The following is a 19076-nucleotide window of genomic DNA, read 5'->3' as shown; positions in this document are numbered from 1 at the left end:
TAAATGTAATATAAAGATCCGGTACTTAGACGACGAACATAACTCATGGATCAATCTACCCAACAACAACAAACGAGGCTTCAGGAATTTTGGAAGACCACAAGAACTGCTTCAGAAAGGGAATTTTTAAACAATTAAATTGAGGACAATTCAAGCTAGCCCTTCCCGAGGGGGTGCTTCAAGTACCAATGTTCGGTTTGGCGCAAGAACTCCTTCGCGCTGTCGCCTATTGAAAAAGGCACAGGCGACAGTTTCAAGTTTGGAAACAATTCTGCAAACCTGAAGTATCTCAGTGAAGCATAGTGTCCAGTGACAGACAATGGAATGAAATACATTGGGAAGCACTGTGTTAAGTTAAACTACTTGAATATCAAAGGCTACAAAGCTGTACGAGATGTCGGCATAACTCACATCGTTCAAAACTGCTTCAAACGGATATTTCTTGATATGGGGAAGTGTAACATCATGGATTATGATATTGATGGTATGCATATTATCAGCATTCATTGGCCTCCGTTGAAGAAACTCATTATACGAAGATGTGAACATATGACAGCTACAGGAATCAAGACTATTGCTGCACAATGCTGTAGTTCCCGGTAGTACTTACAAGTGCAAGAAATCTTAGAAAACTATAGATGAAGAAAAAATATTACTGTATTCAAAAGTATGTGTACATGGATAAAGCATTTGTTCAGTCTGTTTTTTTTTTGTTTTGCTTGGTTTGTAGAGTAACTTGCAGCTCCAATACAGTGAGTTGTGCTATCTTCTTGATAACTACGGCGTGAAGAGGAAATTAAACTATGTAGTACATCGTCACGTACCTGGAACTGACAAGGAGCAAGCGACCATATCGTTTTAATGTTTTAGATTCAAATGTACTGTTTACAGAAAGAAAATTAACCTTTTGAAGGGGTAAATCGAAAGGATAAGTTCCAAGAACTACTCGACAGTTTAAATGATAGAAAATGGACAGCTCGCGGTATTGACTGCGGACCAGATTGTGCTTCGCAGTGCGAAGAGCCAGGAAACCTGCGCTGCAGACTTCGTCGAACTGATGCCTAAACTTTATTGGAAATCCACTCCATAAAAAAATTCAAGTCTGATTGTCAATTTCTACTTAAAGTGTACGTGTTCATTAAGTAAAGCTTTTTGTCTTCAACAATAATATTATCTTCTGTCTTCTGAGTCAGATAGTGTAATCTGCCCCGGGTCATGACGTTTTCCGAAAGCAATTACCGTTATGATCTCAGGATAGCTGTGAAGCGTACAATGGAAATAAATCAGGAATAGCATCACGCGTAAATGCCAGTATAGGCATCTTGTTTTTTTTTTTTTTCTTTTTTTTTTTTTCTTCCTCGTAGCTTTAAATCGGTACATTAATTTATTCATTAAACTCACCCCTCTTCTACTCGGGGTGTATTGTTCTGATTGTCTTCAACAGAAGCAGGCCAATCAAAATCCATTCTTGTCGCTTACATCGCGAGGGAGGGGACCCACTCACCCCTACCTGTGTGACGTCAATGCATCATTTGATATATTTATTAAAGACGGATTAAGTCGCGCCATATTGTTTTAACATGTTCTGGACTCAAGTGTGCCGTTTTCAAAGGGAAATTTCACCATTTTGAAGCGGTAAATCGAAAGAATAACTTCTAAGAAGCACCCGACACGTAAAACGGTGGAAATTGGTGAGTTCTTAGTGAAGGAATCGTGCTTTGTTTGACAGTCTTAGACCACGACGCGAGACTGAAAAGAGGTCATTGAGAAGCTTACGTTATCGTAATGGAATTTGACAAATTTCCGCTGATAGTCTGAGTCGCGTAACACACGGAAAACAACGTAACGCGATCGTCGTGACTCAAACTATTCCATTAGCAAGGATAGTTTTATCAATCGGCGAAGCATACAGTTGGAATAAATGAATCAGCCCCAGCATCTCGCGTAATGCCAGTATAGCAGGCATCTTGTTTCTACGCGGGATGCCCTGAAGGGGCATACCGTGTCTAAAAACGGGTCGATTTCTTTTTTTTTTTTTTCTTTTTTTTTTTCTTCCTAGTAGTCACAAACCTGTACATTAATTTATTCATTAAACCCTCCCCTCTCGTACCCGGGATGTATTGTTCTGATTGTCTTCAACAGAAGCAGGCCAATCAAAATCCATTCTTGTCGCTTATATCGCTAGGGAGGGGACCCGCTCACCCTTACCTGTGTGACGTCAACGCATCATTTGATTTCTTCATTAAAACTGCATTAAATTGTGGCGCCATATTGTTAACAGGTTGTGGACTCAAGTGTGCCGTTTTCAAATGGAAATTTCACCATTTTGAAGCGGTAAATCGAAAGAATAACTTCTAAGAAGCACTCGACATTTAAAACGGTGGAAATTGGAGAGTTCCTGGCGAAGGAATCGTGCTTTGTTTGACAGTCCCGATCCACGATGGATCGATGGGAGACTAAAAAGAGGTCATTGAGAGGCTTACGTTATCGTAATGGAATTTCCAAAATTTCCTGTGGGACCCTTTAGCTTTGTAGCGTAACACAAAGGAAACAAGATAACGCCAGCTTCGTGACTCAAAATATCCATTAGCAAGGATAGTTTTATCAATCGGCGAAGCATACAAATGGAATAAATGAATTAGCCCCAGTATCTCGCGTAAATGTCGGTACTCGTAGCAACAAATCTGCACATTAATTTATTTATTAAACTCTCCCCTCTCCTAGTCGGGATGTATTCTTCTGATTGTCTTCAACAAAAGCAGGCTAATCAAAATCTATTCTTGTCGCGTATATCGCGAGGGAGGGGACGTACTCACCCCTACCTGTGTGACGTCAAAGCATCATTTGATTTATTCGTTAATCTCGGATTAAATTTGTGGCGCCATGCATATTGTTAACATATTGTGGACTCAAGTGTTCCGTTTTCAAACGGAAGATTAACCATTTTGAAGCGGTAAGTCGAAAGAGTAAGTTCTAAGAAGCACTCGATATCTAAAACGGTGGGAATTGGAGAGTTCCTGGCGAAGGAATCGTGCTTTGTTTGACAGTTCTAGAGCACGATGGGACTTGAGAAGAGATCATTGATACGCTTACGTTATCGTAATGGAACGCGATCATCGTTACTCAAACTATTCCTTTAGCAAGGATAGTTTTATCAATCTGCGAAGCAACTATTTTGAAGCGGTAAATCAAAAGAATAACTTCAAAGAAGCACTCGACATTTAAAACGGTGGAAATTGGATAGTTCCTGGCGAAAAAAAATCGTGCTTTGTTGGACAGTTTTAGATACACGATGGGAGACTGACACCCCTTTCCCCGGGAAATAACTGGGTATTTTCCCACACTGTCCATTCCCGTAGTCGAGCATTAGACTTTTTAATACCCATTTACCCCGGGGCATTTGATCCCGGGATTTGATCATCTCATGTTTTTTTACGTTACAGCACTTTTTCCCCCTTTAATGACCTATTCATTGGCAAATACAGTAAGTTTCTTATTGAATACGTCTGTGTACAACAAAAATGGGACGCTACAGCAACAGAATGGCCATTTTGGCAATACTACGGTGTGTTGGAATGTTTCCTGAGGTATTACAAACATTGTTTTGCAAGTCAACGATTTGTCATGTCACTCATCGTCGCTCGCGTAATTATCAACACTTGCATTTCTAAAATTAAAAAATAAAACAGGCTAACGTCATCACTCCCCGGGTCATCACGCAATGTGTTATTCAAGCTTTAATACGATGGGCCTTGTCAGTTTACCCATAAACGCATAAAATATTGCTCGTGTACCGACTGTATTACAAACATCTGATTTTAACAGCCTTGAGGCTTGAGTAACATTTTCACAACAAATAGCGGTAGGAGAAATGTGCGGGTCATTGCGCATTTTTGACCTTTTACTTATTTTTGTGAAAATAGACGCATACGTCAGAGAATAAATATCCTAAAGGAACAAATTACTTTCATTTTCAATTGTCGCCTGACGTTGCACAAACAGATACTTCATACCAACTAATTCCTTTGTTTTCTGCGGTCATTTGCTCCTCAAGAAAGCTACCAACAGTAAGTATATGACGTTCGCCTCTAGTTTCGTTAGCTGTGATTTCATACAATAACAAAAGATGAAAATTTCGTCAAACAGACCGGTTTATCTGACGAAAACGTCGGTGGGTGAAACAACATAATGCTATCTTTATGACTCAAACTAATGCATGCACACATGGACAACGCCGATAGGATTTAATGAATTTGGATGATATACGTTATCTTTAGCCTGAGTGCCATGCTTTTTTCCTTCAGCTCAGATTGCTTCACGAGAATTTCCGCTATCTCTGAGATTGCTGTGATCTTACGATTACGATATCATTAGCAACTTTTGAAATTGATTGAAAATTAACCTTTGAAAAGTTATAATTTCCCTTAAACGGTGGAAATTGGGAGAGTTCACAGCGAAGAAATAACGATCGAATAATTCAACGCAATGGAAGCGAGACTAGTTCCAGCAGGGTGGTGAAGTTATTGCAGAGTTATTTCCGGTATGATTCCCAGTAACACAACAATAATATCACGCAGTCTCTCTGAATAAAACCATTCAATTATTTCAATTGCAAAGGAAGGATAGTTTTTAAAAATCTGCGAAGCGTACAATGGGGAACAAATAGAGCTACATTAAGCATTAATGCATTTTTCGGTATAACGATAAGTGCCATAAGACAAGGGAAACGGAGGCGCAATTAGAGTTAATTATCATAGTGCACGATATAGGGTCGAGAAAGAAGTCTTTTGTTTATATACCTGTAAACAGTTTTAGGTTTGTGGCTATGTTAATTTCACTCAAATATGCTGTTTTCAGAAAGGAAAGTGCCTACATTTCATGTGAAAAAGCTTCTTCAAATGGCGTGCGCGAAGCCTACGAAATCTCGCGTCTTAATCGTGTACATAAATATCTAACCAATCACACTGAGAAGTCCGTTCCTACGGGCTAGTAAGTAAACAAAGTAATCTTATCATTGTAATTTTTCTGCTGATTGAGCTAACTCAAAAGGAAGATCCCTGTTATATGTCGGCGTTTCATTTATACGGCTGACACCCGTTATATTTTCTACTTTATTTCATTTCATATGCGTTGTATTTTAATCCAACTCTGATTGCTGCTGTGATCTAACGATATCATTAACAACTTATAAAATGATTAAAATGATTGATAATTGCTGGCGAGCGTTAGCGAGACAGCACACTATTCTTGTCAATAGGGGAAAAAATCCAAAATTTTGTCGGATGTAACACTCGAAGCTTGCGCAGTAGAGCATTATCCGGGATGGTTGAGACGACAATCATGCGCAAATCACATGGCTGACATGTAATCCGGGATACACACCTCCCTTTGCTGAGAATCGCACGCTGTCAGACGCTTTCGGTTACAAGGTTACGAGGAGCAGTTGACGTTTGCTTTTGTAATCATTCATCAAGGTCACGAACGGAAAGATATCACTTTCCACGGGATTCATCATTGATCCGTTTCTTGACTTTGATGAATATTCACATGCAAATGAAGACATCTAGCAAATAAAAATATTTAGAAATACTTACCTATTTGTTTTATGGCAAAGTCAACTGCGCCTCGAAACCATCTGTGCGTAAGATCGTGGTAAAATTTTCCCGTGGAAAGTGATCTCAATTCTCAAGCGGTGGATCTATGAAAGCAGCCAAACACAAATTGATCTCTTTCCGTTCGTGACCTTGATGAATGATTACAGAAGTAAATAAAGACAGCAAATAGAAAAAATACCGTGGAGGCTAATAATTCAAAATCTGCGAACCACTCAACTGTGAAATCAAAGGACTCGTTGCACTTTCACACGAGTTCTTTGCTCGTGGAGGCAAATAATTCCAAATCTGTGCCGTTTGGGGCGGCTGATCCGTCCACTTCACCAACACCCCCATCCCACAAAAAAAAAGCGTTTTCAACATTTCTTCCCCAATGTGGGTTACACAAATCACTAAACCTGCCATGACCCATTTTCAAAACCAATGCTTGCTGTAGTCATGATTTTTACAACTCATCCAACTGAAACCTACTCTCCCTACCCTCAAAGTCGACCCCCTTTTCCAAAATCATTCACTGTTTAATTAAATCCCCACAACTTTATCCCCCTTCGCCAGCACCCACTTTCATATTGAAATCACTAGTTTACTTTTGAAAGGTCACAATCTTACTCAATCAAGCATCTTAATATAAATTGCGGTGTTGTTGGGAGATCGTGTTCTTGGTAAGCATAAGTGTTCTCCGGAGGAATGATGGACGGTGTTGAAAGTTTTGTTTGTGGAAAATCTAATATAGTTATGGCGTGAAACTCAATGTTGGTACAAGGTTTCGTTGTAATGGTGCAATCGACCTTTCAAAGACGTTGACTGACTAGTGTGAATAGCAAATCAAAAGTCTAGTAATTTGCGAGTGACGTTGGCTGAGAGAACGTGTTCGAGAAGGAACCAGGATTTTATGAATTTGGATGACACTCGTTATTTTTAGCCTAAGTGCCATGCTTCTTCTTCCAGTTTATATTGCTTCACGGGAATTTCCGGTATCTGTGAAATTGCTGTGATCTTACAATTACGATATCATTAGCAACTTTTGAAATTGATTGAAAATTAACGTTTGAAAAGTCTTAATTTTTACTCTCATGAAATGCAATCTTATTTGCAGTTCGTCTTCTTTGCAAGGTTATGTGCACTTCGGAGGGATGATGTACGATGTTCAGAGTGGAAAATGAACTATGTCATTGCCATGCTTTGAAAACAATCTGGGTATAAGGCTACGTTCAAATGGTGCAATCTACGTTGATAAAGACGGCGAATAGCAAGTTAAGCGTTTAGTTAGATGGTAACAATTGTAGTTTGCGATTGGCGTTGAGTTCGAAACGTGTTCATTAGTCGCATTTAGAGATCCTTTTCGAGGAGGACATCAATTACTGCTTGAGGTAACTGCTTCTCCGTAGACTCTCTTTGGTTGATAGAGATTGTAATAGCAGTATTCTGTACGAAATGACAAATAGGCGAAAAGTTTACTGCAAATCTCGGTTTTTTCAGAGTTTACGTTTACTCATGTGATTCACGGCAAGGTTGTGGTTTGTAATTTATCTCAACTGGCATTAAGCCGTGAAAAAGCGTCGATTTTCTTATATACTTCGGCTGAGTTAAGACTACGTTTCGTAACATATCAAAGACTTCACTGAATTTTTGGCTGACAAAGTTTCAACACCGTTTATCGTTCATGAGGTCAAAAATGCGCAATGACCCGCAAATTTTTCCTACCGCTACTTGTTGTGAAAATGTTAGTCAAGCCTCAAGGCTGTTTAAATCAGATGTTTGAAAAAGAGACTTAAGACACGACCATTATTTGATGCGTTTATGGATAAACTGACAAAGCCCATCGTATTTTTTGAAAATATAACGCGTTGCTTGATGACCCGGGGAGTGATGACGTTAGCTTGTTTTTTTTTTTTTTTTTTAGAAAATGGAAGTGTTGATAATCACGCGAGCGACGATAAGTAACATGACAGATCGTTGACTTGCAAAACAATATTTTCGCGCTCGGCTATTTCGCGCTACCTCTCGACTATCCAGAAGGGGACTGCTTGCAGTCTATTATTTTTGTGAAAATAGACGCATACGTCAGAGAATAAACATCCTTAGGGGAACAAATTACTTTCATTTTCGATTGTCGCCTGACGTCTCACAAACAGATACTTTAGACTAACTAATTCCTTTGTTTTCTGCGGTCATTTGTTCTTCAAGAAAGCTACCAACAGTAAGTATATGACGTTCGCCTCTAGTTTCGTTAGCTGTGATTTCATACAGTAACAAAAGATGAAAATTTCGTCAAACAGACCGGTAGGAGTGGTATCTGATGAAAACGTCGGTGGAAAACGCCGATGGGATTTAATGAATTTGGATGATATACGTTATCTTTAGCTTGAGTGCCATGCTTTTTTCTTTCAACTCAGATTGCTTCACGAGAATTTCCGGTATCTCTGAAATTGCGGTGATCTTACGATTAGGCAATGACACAGCTAGTACAGACATAATTTTCAGCATGGCAATAACATAATTGTGTTTTCGCTCCAAACACCGTACATCATCCCTCCTGAGTGTACATAAGCTTGCAAAGATTAGATAGCATTTCATATTGACTAAGCTTATTAAGAGATCGATTATTGAGTAAAATTAGTATGACTTTTCAAAGGTTTAGTTTCAATCAATTTCAAAAGTTGCTAACGATATGGTATGAAAACAATCTCGGTGTAAGGTTACGTTGTGTGGTGCAATCAATCTGGGTACAAGGTTACGCTGAAATGGTGCAATCAATCTGGGTACAAAGTTACGTTGAAATGGTGCAATCTTACGTTGATAAAGACGGCGAATAGCAAGTTAAGCGTTTAGTTAGATGGTAACAATTGCAGTTAGCGATTGGCGTTGAGTTCGAAACGTTTTCATTAGTAGATCTTTTACGAGGAGGACATCAATTACTGCTTGAGGTAACTGCTTTTACGTAGACTCTGTTTGGTTGATATAGCTTGTAATAGCGGTATTCTGTACGAAATGACAAACAGCAGGGGCACCCAACGATAGTTTTTTCTCAGATCCTTTGAAACGCTGTTTTAGGCTATCTGGAGTGCCTTTAAAGCTTTGTAGTTTCATTTCAGGCCGCGCTATAATATTTTTATCTGTTCGGTCATTCCAGGGAAACTTGAGTTTTTTTCGAAATTACTAGGGCATCTTTGTCCGTTTCCCGAAAACCTCAGGCCTTATTTCCTTTCCGAAAATCTTAGCTGATCTTTTTCGGCACTCGAAACGACATTTTTATCAATCCGAAAACACTAGGCCTAAAGTTTTCCATATCACGAAAGTTCTTAATGAAAATTCGCTTTAGAAAATTGTAGGGGATTAAGGGCCTTCCCAACAGATAATTTACCGAAACGATCCGTTGGGTGCCCCTGAAACAGGCGAAAAGTGTGCTGCAGATCTCGGTTTATTCAGAGTTTACGTTCACTAGTATGATTCACGGCAAGGTTGTGGTTTGTAATTTATCTCAACTGGCATTAATTGAAAAAGCGTCGATATTTTTATAAGCTTCTGAGGTAAGACTGCGTTTCGTAACATATCAAAGACTTAACTGATTTTTTGGCTGACAAAGTTTCAACACCGTTCATCGTTTTGGACCATTTTATTCTCTGCGGTTTAAATTTGCAAGTGAAGCAATTTCCATTATTTAAACTCTTCGTGTAATCAATTTGTGAGTGGCGTTGGGTTCGAAAAGTATTCAGTAGTCGTAGTGAGAAAGAAACTTTTCAAGACTGAACGTCAATTGCTGCAGCTTGAGGTAACTGCTTTTGTGTTGACTCTGACTCTCTAATTTTCATTTTCGATTGTCGCCTGACGTCTCACAAACAGATACTTCAGACTAACTAATTCCTTTGTTTTCTGCGGTCATTTGCTCCTCAAGAAAGCTACCAACAGTAAGTATATGACGTTCGCCTCTAGTTTCGTTAGCTGTGATTTCATACAATAACAAAAGATGAAAATTTCGTCAAACAGACCGGTTTATCTGACGAAAACGTCGGTGGGTGAAACAACATAATGCTATCTTTATGACTCAAACTAATGCATGTACACAGGTAGGTTGGAAAAGCAGGAATAATGGAATTCGGAACCCGGAATTCGGAATATTCGGAATACGGAATATTCGTAATACTCGGAATAAATAAATAAATAAAAAAATAAATAAATAAATGAATAAATAAATAATAAATAAATCAATGAATAATAAATAAATAAATAAATAAATTACTAACTAACTAACTAACTAATTAACTAACTAACTAAATGAATAAATAAATAAATAAATAAATAAATAAATAACTAAATAAATAAATAAATAAATGAACAGACTAAAAAGTCGCATCATTTCTCACTGCGCGGTAGATATGTCAATTTCTGTCTTCCCCCGCCCCCCGGTCCCCTTACTGCTTTACAGTCAAACAACAATGCAAAATACATTTCCCATATCGCTTCGCCTGTTTGACAGAGTCATCAGCAGCATCTAACCGCAACACGAAATCAAGTTCTTTTTTTCAAGCTGAATACAGTATTTCATTAGAAGTTCAGTTCGTTGACGTCTTGAAGCGCTTTACTGGTACTTAAAAAATGGACAATACTGGACTGAAGAAGAGGACCTATGCAGATGGTGGAGGTGGGTGGTATTTGGTTTTAACTTGTAAATCAGCTGGTCGTATCAAAGTTAAGCGCGTTTAGAAGGGAAGAGCACAATCTCAACTGCATACCAAGTACAGAGGATCCATAAGTATTATACGGGGGTCTTATACTACACTCGTTTCCTAGATTTTCTAGTGCATTTATCTGCAAACTTAAACTACTATCGATGAAGTTTCATTGATTTTCAGTACCTTTTTGGAATAGCGTGATGTATGCCATTTTCAATCGATAAAATGTGGCTATTTTGAATTTTTCCATACCTTGTGACTCACAGTGCACGCGAGTAGTTTATTGACAATGTACGTAGCGCTTTTTAAAGTTAGTGTAACGCTGCCGGGTAACAGCGACATCACATTACTGTATGAAATGATCATAACAATTTGAATACAATTAACACATTTGTCTCAGAAGGGCACCTGGAGCTGTCTTATGAACAGTTGGAGTTGGTTCTTGTAGAGATGTTTTGAAGTGTTGACAGGCCTAACACGACTCCTCCTGGTGTCGCCCATTTTGAATACTTGATCTTTAGAGTTTGGCTCTTACGAGTATGTCTTTTAAAGATTTTCCTCTCTTGTAGGATACAATCGGTGGATCCTGATAAATTTCTTTCAGCAAAGGTTGATTCTCGATTAAATGCCATTTGCTCATTAAGATTTTCTTTAAGTTTGGCACTGATGGATTGTATTGTGTGACAAAAGGCAATATTTTCTTGCGCATTTTCGGTTTCTGACTAAGAGCCGATTTCCTGTCTTTAAATTCAACATCTGTGAGGACTTTATCGACCAGAACATCTGGGTAGCCTCGTACACGCAAACATGATTTAAAATCTTTTATATTTTCTTCAAAAAGACTTTTAGAAGAATTGGTTCTTAAAAGTCTAAGGGCTTCGCCCTTGATAAAACCTTTCCTGACGCTAGGGGCGTGGCAGGAAGAAAAATGCGTGTATTGGAACGTCTCAGTTGGTTTGAAATGCGTTTTAATGTCAAAGACGTAGTCTTTGTTGAATCTTTCGCCTTTGAATACTGTTGTGTCTAGAAAGTTTATTTCTTTCTTTGGTACTTCAGCCGTGAACTTGATGGTTGGATGGTGCCTGTTTGCGTCTTAACGAAAAGATCTATCTCCTCTCTTTTAATGTCCCACAAAGAGAACACGTCATCGATGTATCTTTTCCATTCTAGTGGTTTCTTACTGCTCTTGTTGATTATTTCTGTCTCTACCGCAGACATAAAGATGTTTGCGAAGGCAACCGCCATTTTCGTGCCCATTGCGGTTCCATGTGTTTGGAGATAGTTCTTCCCATTAAATTGGAAGGAGTTCTCCTGAAGTATAAGTCTAAGTAGTTCTCTAAGAGAGTGTGTTAGTATCGGAGTGTCTTTTTTATAGAATGTTTCGTATGCCTCACATACAGTGTCTATTCCTTCTTCCTGTGGGATGTTGGTGTACAGGCTAGTGACATCCATTGAGACTAGAATTGTATTCTCTGGGACTTTAGTCCTCTCGATAAAATTAATGAAGTCTGTCGTATCTTTAATGTACGATTTTTGTGTTTTTGCTATAGGCTGAAGAATGTTGTCTATGAATGATGATATTCGTTCTGTAGGGCCATCACACCCCGAGATTATCGGTCGACCGACCGGGTTTTTCTTGTGAATCTTTGTTAGTGTGTAAAACACTGGTATGCGAGGTTGATTAGGTGTCTGAGAAAGCCATTTTGTGGTCATTTCGTCTATATGTTCCCCACGATGTAGGTCTTTGATAATATTTTGTACTCTTTGGAATGTGTCTTTGACCATTGGTGCTTCTAGGGGCACATAGTTATTTCTGTCATCGAGTTGTATAAGGCCCTCTTGTATCTTATCTTGTTTGTTCATAATGACCGTTGTTGTGCCTTTGTTTGCCTCTGTCAGAGTTCGTTCTCAACTCTCTAATAGCTTTACGCTCGTTGTACGACAGATTAGGCTTTGGCTTTATAAGTTTAATCTCAGCGAGTTCTGTTTTAACTTCTTCTAGAAAAGTTTCTAGGGCAACTGATCTTTGAACTGGCGGTTCCCAGTTGGATTTATCTTAGAACGGATGTGGTTCATTATCTCTGCCGTGAAATATGTACTGGAGACGCACTCTTCTCGCGAATTGCTTAAAATCTAGTAGCAATTGTTGCTTTACGCGTTTTTCTTCTATAATCGGCGTAGGGATGAATTTCAGTCCCTTTGCTAGTAGATTTGTCTGATCAGTTGTCATTTTGTACTCTGAAAAGTTTTTGATGTGCTTCTGATTAGTGTCTGTTGATTTTCTAATTTTATCTCGTCTAACGTGTTTTCTTCTCTCACTATGTTTTTTGTTTCTAAATTTTCGCTTTTTTATATCCCTCCCCTTATCTGAGTCAGAGAAGAGGCAAGTGTAAGATTCACATTCTTTATTAGAACTGTTCTCTAATGCTTTTATCATTCCATTTACTTTTTCTAGTTTTTTGGTTAACGTCTCGGTAAGCTTTTTAATGTTCTTATGTGCCTTCTTGGTGTACTTGGCCGGACGTGAATAATTCTTGATGAGTCTGGAATTGTTTGTCTTCCTGCCTTTGGAAATGTTTGCTCTCTGCTCTGTTTTTCTGAGCTTAATCGTGTTACGTTCTACTCTTCGTTGGTGGAAGCGCGTTAATGCGCCGACTAGTTTTTGTTCTTCTTCTTTTCGGATGCGGCTCACATCCATTTTAAAATCTTCGTCCGGCGTGATGTTCGCGCGAACGTTGTAGCGTAGCGACTTGGGACATGTTCTCTTCTCGGCGTGCGCCTCCAATTTGGTGATAGATTCTTTCGTTTTTTTATTTTGCTTTCCAAAGCTTTAGCGCTGTCATCTTGTCTTGGCCGTTTTCTCCGTTCGCTTCCTTGCTGTTCTTCGTGGCGACGCTTGACAGTCGGCCAACTTTGTCCGCTCTTAGAATCTTCATCGGAGTCGGCTAACCGCGACTTTTCCTCTTCGGCGTTTATTTCGTAAGTGTCAGGTAGCTCGGCCACGCCTGATGTTGATGGGCCGGATTCAAGCATGCCTTCTTCAGCTAGTCTGAGGTTGCTCATTTTCACGTTCTAAAACAATACTGCAGTTTCGATTCTAAAGCGAATCTCTTCAGTTGTTGCTTTATTAGTGTCTTTGGAATGACAGTATTTCAACTGGTACCATTCCGTGGTTGATCTTGTTCTTGCCGTTTTTATAGGCGTTTTGAGGATCGAAAATTCTGGCTTGCTATTGGTTCTTTTGGTTGACCAATAGCTAGTTTGATGCTTTAGTCTTCCGGTAACGTGTATGGATAGGCGGAACATCCACGTAGAAAACACTACGGAAAAGACACTTCACAGCCAAGTTTTGATTTTCGTGTGCACTGACTTATCACTCACATCTTGCTGATTCATGACAGCCGTGAAGTAAGTGATTACATTAATTGAAAATGAAATAAGTATGAGTAAAATGACACCCCCCAAAAAAGTTAAAGAACTCTCACAACTGATAAAATTATAATTACTTCTTACAAAGCCGACCCTGAGGGACGAACTGAAGTAAGTGTTGCCGCATTTCAACCGCACGGCAGCCATTTTATCTAAGACTTCTTTATCTTTTTATAGTGAGCAAGTGAGGTTTTATTCTTTTATTCTGGTTCTATCCAGCATTCTTGAAATATTTCATTACTCGTTCGGGGTGTAGATGAAGTACGTAGGAATCTGCATGCGAAATAAAACAGCAGCATTTTAAATGACACACATGAAATATCGCAAAGTCATATACAGGAGTTTGTCTTCAAAATCGGTCACGCTACAAGAACCAACTCCAACTGTTCATAAGACAGCTCCAGGTGCCCTTCTGAGACAAATGTGTTAATTGTATTCAAATTGTTATGATCATTTCATACAGTAATGTGATGTCGCTGTTACCCGGCAGCGTTACACTAACTTTAAAAAGCGCTACGTACATTGTCAATAAACTACTCGCGTGCACTGTGAGTCACAAGTTATGGAAAAATTCAAAATAGCCACATTTTATCGATTGAAAATGGCATACATCACGCTATTCCAAAAAGGTACTGAAAATCAATGAAACTTCATCGATAGTAGTTTAAGTTTGCAGATAAATGCACTAGAAAATCTAGGAAACGAGTGTAGTATAAGACCCCCGTATAATACTTATGGTTCCTCTGTACTTCGTATGCAGTTGAGATTGTGCTCTCCCCTCAGTAAACGCGCTTAACTTTGATACGACCAGCTGATTTACAAGTTAAAACCAAATACCACCCACCTCCACCATCTGCATAGGTCCTCTTCTTCAGTCCAGTATTATCCATTTTTTAAGTACCAGTAAAGCGCTTCAAGACGTCAACGAACTGAACTTCTAATGAAATACTGTATTCAGCTTGAAAAAAAGAACTTGATTTCGTGTTGCGGTTAGATGCTGCTGATGACTCTGTCAAACATGGGAAATGTATTTTGCATTGTTGTTTGACTGTAAAGCAGTAAGGGGACCAGGGGGCGGGGGAAGACAGAAATTGACATATCTACCGCGCAGTGAGAAATGATGCGACTTTTTAGTCTGAGTGAATTGTAATTCATTGTAAGTCAAAAAAATAGTCATACCTTGTCAGTAGAAGAATTTAATTTAATATTGTAACTATTATTATTATTATTATTATTATTACTTTTTTGTAATTTAGGTTAGTATCCTAAGTTGGTATGGTTAGTATTGTAAGTAAAGTTTAGTATTCTATAATTAATAAAAAAAAAATAAAAAAAAAAAAAAAATAGTTAGTTAGTAATTTATTTATTTATTATTCATTGATTTATTTATTATTTATTTATTTATTCATTTATTTATTTATTGTTTTATTTATTCATTTAGTTAGCTAGTTAGTTAGTAATTCATTTATTTATTTATTTATTATTCATTGATTTATTTATTATTTATTTATTCATTTATTTATTTATTTTTTTATTTATTTATTCCGAGTATTACGAATATTCCGTATTCCGAATATTCCGAATTCTGGGTTCCGAATTCCGTCATTCCGGCTTTTCCAACCTACCATGTACACATGGACAACGCCGATAGGATTTAATGAATTTGGATGATATACGTTATCTTTAGCCTGAGTGCCATGCTTTTTTCTTTCAGCTCAGATTGCTTCACGAGAATTTCCGTCCGGTATCTATGAAATTGCTGTGATCTTACAATTACGATATCATTAGCAACTTTTGAAATTGGTTGAAAATTAACCTTTAAAAAGTCATAATTTTACTCAATAAACGATCTCTTAACAAGCCTAGTCAATATGAAATGCTATCTAATCTTTGCAAGCTAAATATGTGCACTCTGGAGGGATGATGTACGGTGTTTTGAGCGAAAAATCAATTATGTTATTGCCATGCTATGAAAACAATCTCGGTGTAAGGTTACGTTGTGATGGTGCAAACAATCTGGGTACAATGTTACTTTGTGATTGTGCAATCAATCTGGGTACAAGTTTACGCTGAAATGGTGCAATCAATCTGGGTACAAGGTTACGTTGAAATGGTGCAATCTACGTTGATAAAGACGGCGAATAGCAAGTTAAGCGTTTAGTTAGATGGTAACAATTGTACTTTGCGATTGGCGTTGAGTTCGAAACGTTTTCATTAGTCGTATTTAGAGATCTTTTTCGAGGAGGACACCAATTACTGCTTGAGGTAACTGCTTTTACCTAGACTCTGTTTGGTTGATATAGCTTGTAATCAGTAGCGGTATTTTGTACGAAATGACAAATAGGCGAAAAGTGTGCTGCAGATCTCGGTTTATATATTCAGAGTTTACGTTCACTCGTGTGTTTCACGGCAAGGTTGTGGTTTGTAATTTATCTCAACTGGCATTAATTGAAAAAGCGTTGATTTTTTTTATACATACTTCTGATTTGATGGTTTTTAATTTATCTTTAAAGCGACGATTGAGGAAGCTGTCATCCTTATACTTTTGTGTTAAGACTGCATTTGGTAGCATACCAAAGACTCAATAATGAATTGTTGTTTCTGATGAAAGGAAGCTTCAACAACGTTCATCATTTTTCTTTTCGCGCTGTACCCGACTTGGGACCCTGTTCACAGGCCAGAGAGGATGAGCTACCTCTTCCTGTCTTGTCACAGGCTAATGTAATATATGAAACAAGAACCCGTTAAGAGTTTAAGCTGCTCGATTGCAGCGTCAGTTAACTCAGTAATACTCAACCTCTGTATTTGAATTTTCATGACTTGACCCTCATGTGCAGCCGCTCTAATTATAACAATGCTCTACACACGGAAATGTGACTGCCTGCGTGATGCAACGTTTTCTATTATGTCGTAACGGGGAACTCATTTACCGTAACATCACTAGAAATCCCTATAGGCCCTCTAAGGAAAAACAAGAGAGCCTGATGGGCAAAACTATTACGTCATGTTCTGTATTTTTAATTACATCGCGTTGTAGGGAAAGTTACCTCGTGTATTTACGGCTTATGTGAAGTACCTGTAATTTAGAAATCTTCGAAGAGCCTTTTCTCGCCATATCGAACAAAGGATAATAACAGCGAAGTTTTACTCTAATTTGAAATACAGTCGAACCTCCCTTTGCGACCACCCCTCACGAGCAACCACTTTTCCAAAATACCAAACGTTTTCAAGTCAAATCACTATAGATGGAACCTCTCGTAGGCGACCACCTCTCGTAAGCGACCACCTCTCGTAAGCGACCACTTTTAGAGATGATTGTTTATAATTTTCAATGGTTTTTAACCTCCCGTAAACGACCACTTGACACACAATCTACTGTTTCTATCACGGGCGAAAATTGACTGTAACATATCGGCCCACATCATTACAGCGGATACCGTATTTTAATAAAAAGTGTTTTAAAAAGTCTCACAGCCGGAGCTACCGGAAGTGTCTCCCGACATCGAAACAAATGATAACATATAATGCACTATAGTGTACACTGAAATAAACTTTAATCTGAATCCCTTATAGGAAAGAAACTCTCTCATCTTGTAAATAGCATGCATGTACATGTACGACCAGTGATGACTCTCTTAACCTTGTATCATCTAACCTGCGAGCAAGCTCTCCACCCCCAAGAGAGCTTGCTCGCAGGCTATGTATCATCCAACAGAAAAATTGTGGCGATAAAGAACGTCAACTGGATTATGTAACAAACAAACAAACGCCAAAGTTGTTGATGTGTTACGCTTGAAATGTAACATTGCCGTTTACTGTTTGCTCTTAAATCAGGCAGTCTAAAGAAAAGTTTTTACTTTGGATTTCAATAAGCACTGGCAAAAGGGCGTCCGCAATTTCCATATGTAAATTACCCGAAATTTAGACCCCCACCCCCCTCCCCCCCTGTGGTCTGACCTCTGGCAAGCGACCACCTCCCGTAAGCGACCTCATATCCTTGACATTATGGGTAGTCGCTTACGGGAGGTTCGACTGTAGTCATTGTCCCATTGATAATAAATACAACTAATTTGCCACTTTTTTATATAAACTGGGCTCATGTCACCTAATTGGAGTCGATTTTTTGTGCGTACTTGCGTGTTTCCTTTTTACAGACTGGCGCCAAATAAGCCGAAACAGTGTTGGCAAGGACGTCAAATCCCTGCAGGGAAAAGAAAGAAAAACGCTCTATAATCCCTCGACCTCACAGGGTGCAGGTTAAGCGATAAATAGGTCCCTATTATCGATTACTGGCGCCTTTCTCTAATAATCCCCCTTTGATGAGGCCTGAAATTAAATGATCCCCTCTCCAGAAGCTTCAATAATCTCAATGGCACTGGTAGAAATGTTTTTCGCAATGCTTAAATGGTACACTTGGACAAGTCGAAGTAGCCGGAAGTCAGGTCTCTGTGGCGTATCGGTAATTACCTAATCATAAGCAACTTCCAGTATGATGTCACGTAGCATAATGGAAGGTCAGAAAAACAATCTCATGCTAGCTTTCTGAGTTGCTCATATACTGTATTTTGTTTTATTTTAGTAAAATAATTCTGATTAGTTTTCAGCAGTTATTTTTTTCTTTCAATTTTAACAGATTGTCTTTTTTTGGTTTTGTTTTGCAGGTGTAAGTTGTTGAGGTTGAATTTCTTCCTGAGAGTGAAACCAACTCATTGTTAGCAAGGAAGGCCTACAAAACGTAGCACCTACATAGTGCTGGACTGTTTGTTACAAGAGCACTCAGTGGCAGAAAACGTAGCGACCACAAAGTGTAGCAGTCAGCTGATTATCAAAACAGAAAACCCAACAAAGAACATCCATCGTAGCAGCCACTCGGTTGTTACAACAGAACACCCATTGTAGCAGCCGCTCGGTTGTTACAACACCCATCGTAGCAGCCACTTGGTTGTTACAACAGAACACCCATCGTAGCAACTACTCGGTTGCTACACCCATCGTAACAGCCACCTGGTTGTTACAACAATAAGTAGCAGCCACTTGGTTGTTACAACTGTAACACATTGAGCAAGAAATTAACAGATATTCACAGCTATACAAACCTTGCAAACCTTGCAAAACAAAGAGTGTGACATAAAACAGAGAGTGCGATATTGAAACAAAAGAAACAGTGAAGTACACAATAGAGGACTGTGAAGAAGAGTGGGACAAAAATAGTTACAGAGTATTTAACAATGCTTGACATGAATAAAAAAGTGAAACACGGTACTTGTAGGTCACTATTTGCATTGTTTATTAATTGCGTTCGACGAAGGAAGAACGCTTCCTAATCTTCTGGGCTGCCTGTGATCGCGTAGGTATCCTGTGC

The 19076-nt window shown here is 38.7% G+C and overlaps 1 long non-coding RNA gene and 1 pseudogene across 3 annotated transcripts; one reads left to right on the top strand and one right to left on the bottom strand.

The window, feature by feature from the left end:
- Nucleotides 1-8549: 8549 nt before the first annotated feature.
- LOC146483099 (uncharacterized) lies at nucleotides 8550-18976 on the top strand. Of its 3 annotated transcripts, none has more exons than XR_014863957.1 (2): nucleotides 8550-9520; nucleotides 18376-18976. It is a non-coding gene; the product is annotated as an uncharacterized LOC146483099 (long non-coding RNA). The 3 variants fall into 3 exon arrangements; XR_014863959.1 differs by lacking the exon at nucleotides 8550-9520 and adding an exon at nucleotides 15346-15979; XR_014863958.1 differs by lacking the exon at nucleotides 8550-9520 and adding an exon at nucleotides 15346-17970.
- LOC146483100 (uncharacterized) lies at nucleotides 10803-12163 on the bottom strand (annotated as a pseudogene).
- Nucleotides 18977-19076: the final 100 nt, after the last annotated feature.

Source organism: Pavona decussata, unplaced genomic scaffold (genome assembly GCF_977016875.1).
Source record: "Pavona decussata unplaced genomic scaffold, jaPavDecu1.1 SCAFFOLD_40, whole genome shotgun sequence".
Lineage (NCBI taxonomy): Eukaryota > Metazoa > Cnidaria > Anthozoa > Scleractinia > Agariciidae > Pavona > Pavona decussata.
Note: the sequence above shows the minus strand (reverse complement) of the source record. Positions and strands in the feature narration are given on the sequence as shown.